Below are 12,737 nucleotides of genomic sequence, written 5' to 3'. Positions count from 1 at the left end.
GTAAGAAGCACTAAAGAACAACGGACTAGACTTCCAACTTTCAGGATAGCTTTTAGGGTGGTTGCTCTTAAAGACTGAACATAAATAGAGAAAACATGGGCCAACACAGACAGCACAATTATTAGCAGTTATAGATACTGAATTCTGCTACTGGTAAATCTGCAACAGTGTTGTCAGCATCTCTTTGGGTCTTTTTTCCCCCTCTCACAGAGGTACAGCAAAGGACAGGTAACTCCAAAGTAACCTAGATTTCATGTAAAATACTATTTAGTTGGACCCAAATTATAGTCCCTATATGCACTCAATCAAAAAACAACCCTTGAAAAGTTTACCAAACATCTATTAGCCAGAGGTAGATACAGACAAGACTCGAAGAGAAGTCTAATGTCAGTGACCTGGTGAGAAGCCCAGACCTCTCTACCATTACTGGTAAAGTTGAAAGTTTCTACTGGAGTTTCTACTGGAGTACACCCTGCTGTAGGGTCCTATTTTTTGTATCAGCCTCTGGTTAACAGGGTCCTGATAAATTTGAACCCTTAACCTCTTCAAGCTGCTAGAAAAGAAAAAGATTTCTGTCATCTTCTCAGTCCAGATGTTCCCAGCTACCAAGCAGGGGGTAGAGGTCTGTGTGAACAGGACTAAACACTTTTCCTTCACTCTGTCCTCTCCCACAGCCACTAGACTACAGCAAGGAGGAGAGTTTCTGCAACTTTCCCTCAGTCAGCCTGTTTTAGGTGGTCCTCCCTCATTAACAACATTAATGTGAACCTCTGATGCTGTTCACAGCTTTAAAACATAATTCTTGACACCCTCCAGTTATGCATAGTTTTCTGAATAGCAGAAGTGAAAATGACCTGTCTTGTGAATTTCACTGTGCAGATGTTTTGAGAAAATCTATGAGCAGTAACAGACAAACTGGAACCAACTTTAGCTTCAGAACGACAATGTGGAATCATTCCACATTTGGGAGATTCTTTGCAATCCTAAGTTTTTGGTTTTCAATGAAGGCTTAAGTTCTGCAAATATTGATTGGATCTCACCCTCCAACACACTCATCAGGAAAAAAGCCTCTCACTTGCCTGGGGTGAATTTCAAGCCAGGTCATTCTGTGAACAAACAATATTTCAGCCCGGGTGCATGCACATCAGACTAAAATTATTTCTTGTCAGATAAACAGAAAGTTAGTATAATTTTAGTTCTACCATTATTTTCTGTACCAGTACTGACAACTATGGACAGGAGAGTTCCAATTTCATTGGGGACTTGATAATATTTAACAAAAGTGGCTAGACACAATTGCTCTGTTTTCCTATTTTAAAAAAACATTAAAATGTGTATTACGATGAATACAGGACCATGGGAAAACACACAACACTTCAATGCATCATAAAAACAGATGCTTTTTTTTAAAAAAGGTACTCTTTGGTGTTGATGAAAACTTTCATTAACACCAAATAAAGCATGTAAAGTGACCTAAGCACTAGACTAATGGCATTTTTAGGTTGGTACTATCAGCATATCTACACTAGAAATGTTAAGTCAACCTATGGGAGCTCGATTTACAACCACCACAGTAATTACTGTGGCGGTTTATGTCCACACTACCCCTCTTTCTGTCAGTGGAGCGCATCCTCGCCAGGAGTGCTTCCACCAACTTAAGTGAAGCAATGTGAGGGGCCTAGAGCCTGGGCATTCAGCACCACAGGCAGCTCCCTCCCAGAAGCCCAGCTGCACCCATCCGGCTCCCCGCTGGGAGCCCAGGTACTGTCCGGAGCCTCCCAGCCCCTGTGATGAGCAGGAGCCACCCTGACTTCAGGCACAGAACTCCACTCCTGGAGCCCTGCTGTGGTGGGGAGCAGAGAGCCCAGAGAGGCAACTGGACTCCCAGAGACAGTGATCCAGCGGGAGAGAGAGAAGGAGCAGCCATAAGCCTCAATGCAGTACCAGGGCTCCCTGCTGGAAGCAGGAAGCCTTCAGACAGCAATCCAGCTGGCAGAGGGGGAGCCCAGGCAGCAGCTGGACTGGGAGCCAAGAGGCAGGTGGCCTCCAAAGGGGGCAGGTGCAGCTCTGCTAGTAGCCATGAAATTGGCAAGTATGACAGTCAACAGTAAAAGTAAATAAGTGTCTACATGGACACTGCATCGCCCTTACTACACCGACATAAGCCCTACGCCTCTCGTGGAGGTGGAGATATTATGTCGGTGTAGTAGGGTACTTACATCAGCGGGAGCAAGGCTGTAGTGTGCACAATGACATAACTAGGTGACATAAGCTGCCTTACGTCAACCTCCCTGTAGTGTAGACCAAGGGTACTATGAATAAAGAGGCTTCTACACTGTGCTTCTTACACTAGAGAAAGGAAACATTTCTCTTCTCACTGTAATTTTATTGTGAAAAGTTAAGGAATCTGTTACAATTCACCAAGCAAAAGACAGAGCAAGTCTTAAAGTTAGTGTTACAGTACAGGACACCTCAAAGTAGTTAGGTATAGTGAAATTTCACAACCTTTCAATTCATTTAGCCTACTGACTATGGTTCCCATTTCAAAACAGGCAAAAACATGCAAATTAAGTTCTGTTTCAGAAGCATTTTGTAACCCATAGGAAAAAAGCAAAATCAACACAATTTGCTGGCTTTTGCCAACTCAATTAGATCTTGCCTATTTTCTAAAAAACTTTGTCTTATTTCATTAATATAATGTAGTTCAAAGCTTCACCACAAAATGCCTGTAAAACTGTACGGCAACGAAGGGATTTAATCAATATTTCCATGACAATTTTGGCATGCTGGCACTATGTACAACATTCTACAGCAAATTTATATATGCGGCAAAAATAAAAATACACTTGTAAAAAGCTTGAGTCAAGATCCCTTTGTTCAAGATCAATATACCTTAGATTTTTCTGAACTGTTTTTAAGTTCAGATTTTTAAAAAGCTTTTGACAAATCAGCATTTTCAAACATGAGAACTATTCCAATACTACTAACATGAAGGGACTGACGACATGCTTACTGAAGTTCTCTTAACTAGGTGAGGAACACAGAGGTTCTGCAGAGCAAAAAGGCAGAATAGCAGGTCAGAGTTGGTACACTGAAAGCCCTAGAGACAGCTGTCTCCTCAGTGAGAAATAGCCCTATTCAGCTGGGAACCAGCCATGGTGGGTTTTTGTAGCAAGGATGAACAGATATGTATTTTAGAGCAAAAACTGCCACATTTTCTCTGCTGTTTGATCATTCCTGGACCTCTTCCCATAGACAAGTGGATTTCTTTTTGTAGATTTCAGGAATTTGAACTACTGTTTTTAAACTACAGAAGGTTTGCAAAATGTGTCATTACACAAGAGCTCAACTAACTGTAACCAAAACTACTACACTATACAACTTCCAAAGAAAATCATCAAAACACTTGTTTTTCCCAACAACAAATGGGGGGGAGTTTACCTTACAAAAATCAGTTATGTGATTTGGAAGCTGAAGTTCTAAGAGCTGAAAACTTTCCTATTTTATAAAAATACTAATTTATTAATATATATACTTTGGTTTTTAAAACAGACTGAAGACATTTCACCAGAACAAGAACATACTTCTATGATATTCTCCCAGTAGAATATCCACTTCATGTGCAACATGAGCAAAAATGCTGAAACTGTAGTGTATCATCTCTCCCAATGACACCATAAAAAAGAAAATGAAGATAATCAATCCTACTCAATGTAAAAATAAAATGCAGCTGTCCCTTGAGTACGTGCTCTTTTAAAGAACTATATTTGTGTACACCAACATTTTTTTAAAATTTACTACTACTACTGCCAAAATGTAAGTTCCAAAGTATCAGAGTGCCGAGTCCTGACATTCAGTACCAGTGCAGCCTTCCCCACCAAAATGCTATTTTAGCAGAATAAGAAAACACCACGCGTGTGCGCGTGCACACAAACACAGAGAATTTCTCTATACTCTCATACTGGAACTTTTCCCCAGCAGATGCTTGTGAAACTTGTATAAAAGTTTGACTCTATTAAAAAAAAAAATACACAACAGTGCATTTCGTTGGATTACTACTTCCATCAAGAGTGAACCTACAGCACATGGAGCCACAAGATGCCTCGCAGAGGTTAACATCACACTTCAGTAAAATCAGCTTCTCTTGCCCAAAACTGCCACCAGTAAAGACTAACACGGCTGTTACTCTGAAACCAGTAAAGAGACAGAAACACACAATATACTCCCTGCTGGCTTTGCATAGTTTTAACCACAGGAATCATACCTGAAGATTTATTCAGCAATTTAAAGTTAAGACAGCTAAATGATGAGAGCAGAGAGAACAGGAGAGGAAATAGGAAATAAAACAATAAAAGGAGAGAACCCAAATGTAAACTGGCACCAAACAGCTAATGAGTTTTTCTTCTTAGGGGAAAGAAACTGAGAATACTATGAGGCAGTTTTCAAGTCTGAGGTCAGGGGAGACAGTTTAGTACCGGAGGCATGAGGAAGAGAAGAATATTGGTAGTAGAGAATGTTGCATATTTGCTCCTGCAGCTATAGATCTAGCAGCGAGCAACTCCCTGGAAACCACCTGCTTCTCTCCCTGTTTCTTCAGACTAGAGCCCTGCGCTGATACTCAAATATGTATCTGCATCCAATCCGCAATCTGCAAAGATTATTTGCAGATATCTGGTCCAGGGAGAGCTGCGTGGGCAGCTGTGGGGAGCCCACACAGAGTCGCAGACCCTCCACCTGCCCTCAGCCGGACGGTGAGCCTGGGGTGCAGAGACATGGCCTCGGGCTGATGTCAAACACGCTCTCCCTCCCCTCCCCACGAGCAGCTGGAGATTCTGCCGCAGCTCCCCACAGCTGCCCACCCGGCTCTTAACATGGAAAGGCTGTGGCTTTAAGCCACCCCCTTCATGGCCAGAGCTGGGTTGGGGAGAGCTGCACTGGCAGCTGTGGGGAGCCACGGCAGACCCTCCACCTGCCCTGGGTGGGGAACCAAAACAACCCCCCACCCAGTGTCCCTGCCCCGGGCAGGTAGAAAGACCCAGGCTCCCCACAGCTGTCAGCGTGGCTCTCCCAGACCCGTCTCTCACCAGGGGGTGTTGGGGGGGCTGCTTGGAACCACAGCCCAGCCATGGTAAGAATCGGGCAGGCAACTGTGCAAAGCCGCGGCAGACTCTCCACCTGCCCCAGGCAGGGAGTCTGAACAGCACCCGCCCAGTGTCCCTACCCCCCAGCCCCTCCACCCAGGACAGGTGGAGGGACCCAGGCTCCCCGAAGTTGCCACCGTGGATCTCCCTGACTCAGCTCTGATCGGAGATCCAGAGGGGAGAGGGCTCGGAGCCACAGCCCAGCCATGTAAGGAGCGAGGCGGGCAGCTGTGAGGAGCCGTGGTGAATCCTCCCCTTGCCCTGGGCATGGGGCCCAAGCAGCCCCCCCGCCCAGTGTCCTTGCCCCCCAGGCCTCCCGCCCAGAGCAGGTGGAGGATCTGTGCCTGCAGTTCCTCACAGCTGCCTGCTCAGCTCTTACCATAAGAGACATGCGCAGAAATGGCCCATGGCTATTAAGCGGATACCCACGGATTTGCAGAGCTCTATTTCAGAGTGCTACAAGAACAGCTCACAGGTACAGGGCTGCAGTCTCAAGCAGTAGCCCATATGTCCATGCTTCTCTCCTTTGCAAGCACACAGGCTAGAAACAAACTGAGAAAGCTTGAATTCTGCAGAAATGAAGGAGCCATCAACCACCAGGGAATGCTTTTTAAATACCTCTGGCAAGAAAATTTAGCAAGACCTGTTTATAACCAGTATTAAGAGATTACTTCCCTTTTTCAAAGGGTAAAAGGGACTTACACACTCAGCATACTACAGCTAACTGCTAGAATTACCGAAATAATGCATTAAAATAAAACTCAGAGAAATTCAAATTTTACTGAATTTCAAGAAAAAAAATCTATAATCAATTTATTAAAAATACTGACTACTTTGGATAACCTGCATGAATTTCAAAAGTGAACAGTTCTAGACACATTTTCATCTTCATCTAACCATCTGTTACATCATAGCTTAACAACTGCTTTTCAAAGACAGTCAACTTCAAAACCATAAATTTTTTTTTTTTAAATGAAATTCACCCTAGGGTACATAAGGAACTAGCTGAAGCAATCTTGGAAACATTAATGATTATTTTTGAGAACTCATGGAGGACAGGAGAGGTCCAGAGGGCTGGAAAAAGGCACAAACAGTACTTATGTTTAAAAAGGGGACCAAAGAGGACCAGTCAGCCTAACTTCAATACCTGAAAAGATACTGGTACAAAATATCAATTTGTAAGCACCAGAGGATAAAAGGATAGTAACTAATAGCCAACATGTATTTGCCAAGAACAAATCATGCCAAACTAACTAATTTCTTTTTCTGACAGGGTTACTGGGGAAGTGGATAAGGGGGAAACCTTGATCTTAGTAAAGCTTTTAAAAAGTCATATATGAAAAGGAGTATTTGTGGCACCTTAGAGACAAACAAATTTATTTGAGCATAAGCTTTCGTGAGCTACAGCTCACTTCATCGGATGCATCCGATTTCATCAGGGCCTGCCAACTTGACTAAATCTAACTTCTCTAAATATTTTTAACCTGTTCTTTCCCTATTTTGGCTTGTTTCCTCCCTACCATCCCCAAATAAGTTTAAATGGATATCTTGTAATGGTCAATTAGTTTTCCCTTCTGTGTGGGTCTTTCACATAACAGGGGAGAGACCTTTTTTAAAACTAGAAAAATGTGATTGTAAAACCATAGTCAGGTGACAGGTGAAAGCTTATGCTCAAATAAATTTGTTAGTCTCTAAGGTGCCACAAATACTCCTTTTCTTTTTACGAATACAGACTAACACGGCTGCTACTCTGAAACCAGTCATATATGACATTCTCATAAGCAAACTAGGGAGGTGAAGTACTAGCAGGTGGGTGAAAAACTGGCTGAAAGGCCATACTCAGAGTAGTTACCAATGGTTCACTGTCCATCTGGGAGGTAATGTCTAGTGGGGTTCCGCAAGAGCCAGTCCTGGGTCTGCTACTATTCGTTTTCATTAATTACTTGGAAAGTGGTGAGGAGAGTTTATACAATTTGCATATGACACCAAGTTCAGAGGAGCTGCAATAACTTCGGAGAACAGGACTGGAATTCAAAATGGAATTCAAGTCAGAGAATTGGTCTGAAATCAACATGATAAAATTCAGTAAAGGCACGTACAAGCAGAAAACATGGGAGTCAATAGTGGATTTCAAATTGAATGAGAAAAATGTGATGCAGCTGCAAAAAAAGGCTAATATTCTGGGTTGTATTAACAGTGATATGGTATGTAAGACACAGGAAGCAACTGCTGTCCCACTCTACTCAGTGCTAGTGAGGACTCAGCTGGAGTATGGTGTCCAGTTTCGGGCTCCATAGCTTAAAAAAAAATAAAGATATGGACAAATTGGAGATGGTCCAGAGAGCAACAAAAGTGATAAAAGGCTTAGAAAATTAGTATGTTTAGTCTTCAGAAAAGACGACTCCGGAGAGAACCTGGTAGCAATCGTCAAATATGTTAAGGGCAGTTATAAAAGAGGACAGTTATCAATTGTTCTCCATGTTGACCAAAGGTAGGACAAGAAGCAATCTGCTTAATTTGCAAAAAGGGAGACTGAGGTTAGACAGAAAAAACTATCCTTATAGTTAGAAAATTAAGTTCTAGAACAGGCTTTCAAGTGAGATTGCGGAATCCCCATCACTGGAGATTTTTAAGAACAGGTTAGACAAACTGTCAGGAATGGTGTAGGTATACTTGGTCCTGCCTCTGCATGAGGGGCTGGACTAGATGATCTCTTGAGGTCCCTTCCAGACCTATATTTCTATGATTCTATGAAGTGCAGTCAAATACAGAGTAAAAGTGAAAAAAATAAGGATGGGTTCCCCCCCCACACACACACACACTGTACCATCGGTGTTAATTATAATAAGAATAGGTTAAAAAAAAAATGTGTTTTTTCAAGCTGAAAATGTCCCTTAGCAGTATCAGAAAATAAATGTTATGATATACAATAGAAAGTTTTCCCACAGGACTAAAAATTCAGGGAACTGAATCCGATTGGTCCAGAACAGATGTTTGTAAAAGTTGACTGGTCTTGGAAGCCTTTTGTATTCAATCTGCCAAATAATCATTTTTGCAACCAACTTCCACATACTCTTAACAACCGATATCTCAAGAATTGCTGGAGTCAGAAATTAAATCTTTATACTATTTGAAGGCTGAGAGAATTTACAGCCTTTGAAGCGTTTCCTAGACCACCCACCCTCTCGCTGATAATCACATAGACTTCTCCTCCCTTCCCATCTGTGACTGGGCAGCATCCTAAAGACATTGCTTCCACTGTAGATTAAAAAAATATTTCTCTAACATTTACTGCTTTTAATGTATTGAGTTTATTGAACGCTGTCTACTTTTTCCCCCATTTCCTTATCCCCTTGCACACATGCACTGCTGCTATCAGGTTTCTATCAGTCTGCCTACACCTTGGTTTTCTTCTCATCTGCATTTACAGCCCAGCACCTACTCTTCTCTCCCAAGATGGTGAATGCCCACACCACCAGCTGCTCACTTCCTTTCCTCCATAGCAATGGACCCCAAGAAGGTAAGCTGGCTCCTTGTTTCCAGCTGTTTCAATAGATATATAGTGTCTTTTTGCAATGCATCTCCTGGACTCTTGGTAGACAAGGGAAGCCAGCAGCCTGCGACATATCAGCTCTCGGCAAAAGCTCCACAAACCCATCTAGAAACTTTTGTAAAATATTCCATTTTAGCTTTGATGGTTATTGTCGGTCCCCTCTGTTCAGTCATGATTTAGTTTGTTTGGCATTTTATATTATTGAATATATCTCATTCTGCTGTTTAGAACAATAATTTCTTATATCTAAAATTCTTCCAGTCTGTTTAAGTTCACAAGTCACTAAACATAATCAACATTAATTATTCCCATCCAACTTCAGTGAAGTTTTAGTATCTAGACAATATCTATTGAATCAGTCTGTGAAGGGAAAAAATGTAGTACATGACCTAAAAGGTTTCATGTTGTATATACTAATATTGTTAACATTTTATTATTTGAACTGTCATCTATTCACCTGTACACTAAGAACATGACAAAAAGCAAACAGATTTTCACAGATCCTCATAAAGCTAGGCATAGCAGAATGCCGGAGATCATTTCCTATCAACTAATACCTGCATTGAGATAGATTTGGAGTACACATGGGCAAAACTGAACTCCTTATCTAAACTCAAATTCTGCCTCCTTACATTTTCCATCATTGATGACAATACCACCATGCTCCCGATCACTCAGGTATGACCTGGAAGTGATTTTTCACAAAATCCCTAGATCAAGGGAGGAGTTTTAAAATCTTGCAACTTCTTTTCTCTGTTTTAAGTTCAGATCTTTTCTTCCCATTCCCACTTCTAAAGTACCCACCAGGCTTCATTATCTCCCCCTCCAGTACTCTGAAAATACAACTGCTAGGATCATTTTCCTTGCCCGTTAGCCTGGCCTGCCCCGCCCCGACACACACATTTTGAATCCTTCTATTGATTTCCCCCCTTTTCCACTAGGTCAAATTCAAGTTTCTTCCCCTCGCCTTCAATACTCTTCATGGCTATCTCTTCCCTGCCAACAATGCTAGCTTTAACTGCTCACCTCCCTCAGGCTGGCTGTTCCTAAGCATGGAATCCCCTCCTGGAACTGATAGATAACCCCACAAGACCCACATCTGTTACTCCTAAAGAAACTGCTCAGCAAATAATAGATTATGGGCTGTATGCTATAGTTATTTTGTGCACTGCTTGTCACCATAGATTTTAAGCTCTTCAGGACAGGGACTATGTCTCCACGCGTGGGGACCTGAATACAAACACAAGATAAAAATTTAGCCACTTCACGGTGAATATTTGCTTTTATTCTGTCACCCTCCAACAATTTTATTTTATTTTTTTTAACTAATGGATGCACAGTCACATCACTTCCACTACCATTGGTAGTGTAGCCAAATTTTTATGCTGCATGTTTAAAGGTGGATATATTTTAGTGTAGCCTGCGTGTGACTTTCCTTGGGCGATAAGAGGAGAGAGTACGTCAAAAGCCTGCAATAACCCTCGTAAGGTTTATTCTATTGCCAGAAAGACTGAATACTCAACCTAATATAAAAACATGCTTTAGTCGTATTATATCATATTATATGTTTGGGGTTTTTTTGGTACCACTATAATCACATGAATTAGAAACCAATATAGTTACAGTGGTACAACCTCCTACCGCAGATGCAGTTATATACCAGTACAAAGGTGCTTATATCCGTACATCTTATTTCAGGAATAAGCTTTATTGATATGTGTATAACTGTATCCCTACTAGATGGTTGTACCACTTTGTCTATATTGGTCTCTAAACCAATACAATTATACCGGCACAAAAAAAAACAAAACAAAAAAACCCTGTGTATAGATAAGCCCTTAATAAAGTTAGGTCAATTTTTGCTTTACCACAAAATACTGGACCAGATTCAGGACTGAATAAATTCAAAAACATCAGCACACTGTATCACTTAGTCATCTGTTTTGCTCAAAGAAGAACTGGAAACCAGGAGAGTGAAAATTGAAGTGATTTTTAAAACTAAACTTTAAAAGCAGAGGAATGGGTGAGTTTAGGCTTCTAGTTTAACGTTTAAAACTCCAGTGTTGCATGGTGCATGTTGTTGGGTTTTTTGTTTGTTTTTTTAAACAAAACTTAAAAGTTAATGGAGAAAAAATCATGGGAGTATTTCCATACAACTAAATCATTAAGATGTAGTCATTCCCTTGCAGTAGTTCCAATCCAAACACTCCAACACCACAATAATGAAACTGACTAGAAAATGAATAAATACAAAAGTGAAACCAGTCTATTTTCACTGTCTAAACTAAGAAATGCAAAGAATAAACACATTCAAAATAATGGAGAGGAAAATGACATTGTTAATTTTACTTCAGTTAATAGTCCTAGGTCCTATTAGCATTTAGTAAAGTTTTTTTTTGTTCTTTTTTTAAAAACATGCTGTCTAACTTGACAATATCTACCCATTTAAATAAAGTACAGTATGTTCTCAGTAAGTTTTCTGTAACCCTGAAATTGGGAGATATATGGGAAGTACTGAGATAACTTTACTTCTGTACTGGTATAATTAGTGACATATTGGAACAATCAGCACTATATTTTAATGCAATTATAGTACACACTAACCTGTATTTAAAATCAGGTAGCCCGTTACATTTATTGGGTATTATGGACATGGATGTAACAGCAACACCCAGTCAAGAAGTTCCAGTTGCGTTCAAACACCTAATTCCAATTAATAAAAATGATACGAGTATCCCATACATCTTAATGGTGTCAAAAGTAAAATAAATGCAGTTTAAATCTTTGTATAAACTATTTCAGAGCACAGATTTATCTGCGTAAGTAGGCTCTGCCAGTTTGTTCTATGTACTTTGCTTTACTGGTCACAACTTAACATTGTTTCACTCAATTACGCTATTTTTATGGACTGTAAGCTAGACATGATTTCTGAATACATAAATAATTCTTAGGTTTTTTTATAACACAAAATCACTTCAGTCTACTTCATTTTGTGTCATTTAATAAACACTGTTTATTCTGAAGGGCTCATATTCACTTACGCAAACATTTAGGACTACTTATTACACATACTAAAAATACACTATATAACCTTTATTAATACACTGAATTTTTCACTCCATGAAGGAAGGGGGGAAGGAGAGAAGAGACGGGGAAGTAGCTATCTGTTCCCTTTAGATATTCCAGTATCTATACTACATTATCCCTCAACACCACTGTATACATCCATGAGGCCCTGCATCAACCACCATTCAGTCCAGGTGGACTTGAACTTATTTCTCCTACTTTTACACACACAGAGAATGTGTTCAATACTCAGATACCATCCCCACCCCCTGAAGTGCTCCTATATTGGACCTTGATCCTCCAAACATTTACACATGTGCTTACCTTTACTGTGGTAAGTCTCATGGAAATCAGTGGAACTACTCAGGGTAATAAAAAGTTAAGAAAAAAAGTATTTGAAGGATCAGTGCCTTAGGGAGCAATTAAGTAGAACCAGAAACTAAATCCAGTCTCTTGAATGGCAGTGTAGAACAGAAGCTTATCAGGCTGGCAAAGAACTTCATATACCATGTATGGAAGTGCAACTTTTAAAAAAACAGCACATTAAAAAAGAAAAATATTAATCCAAGTTAACCTGTGAGCATTTTCTTATGCTCCAAACACATTATGAGTAATTTAAACAACTGAACAACAGAAGACAGACTAATAGTAACTGGAACTCTGATGCTTCAAAGTCTTTAGAAGAATAAGTAAAAACATATTTTGCTTATGAAAAAAGTCTAAAATGTAATCTAATTAAGATATTACCATATACTGCTCTTTCCAAGGCCTTTAGAAGTGAGCTCGAAAATGCAACAATTAAAAAAAAATTACATTTATTTAATCTCTTGGTAGCTTTATTGAAATCAACTACTTTTTGGAAGCATGAAAGAATTAGTTCAGTTTAAAAGACCCAGGGCAATTACCTCCAGTGGAACTGATCACTATATTTTGGTCTCAGTGCAGTCTTCTCACCATGGTGTAAGGCATGTCATTTA

At 40.3% G+C, this 12,737-nt stretch overlaps 1 protein-coding gene across 2 annotated transcripts in view; it reads right to left on the bottom strand.

Moving 5' to 3' along the window:
- WAC (WW domain containing adaptor with coiled-coil) overlaps window positions 1-12,737 on the bottom strand; it is a 116,576-nt gene that overhangs the window by 101,756 nt on the left and 2,083 nt on the right. The gene's annotated exons all lie outside the window — the stretch shown is intronic.

The sequence above is a fragment of the Natator depressus genome, chromosome 2 (assembly GCF_965152275.1).
Source record: "Natator depressus isolate rNatDep1 chromosome 2, rNatDep2.hap1, whole genome shotgun sequence".
In the NCBI taxonomy this organism is placed as follows: domain Eukaryota; kingdom Metazoa; phylum Chordata; order Testudines; family Cheloniidae; genus Natator; species Natator depressus.
This window is presented reverse-complemented; position numbering and strand designations above follow the sequence as displayed.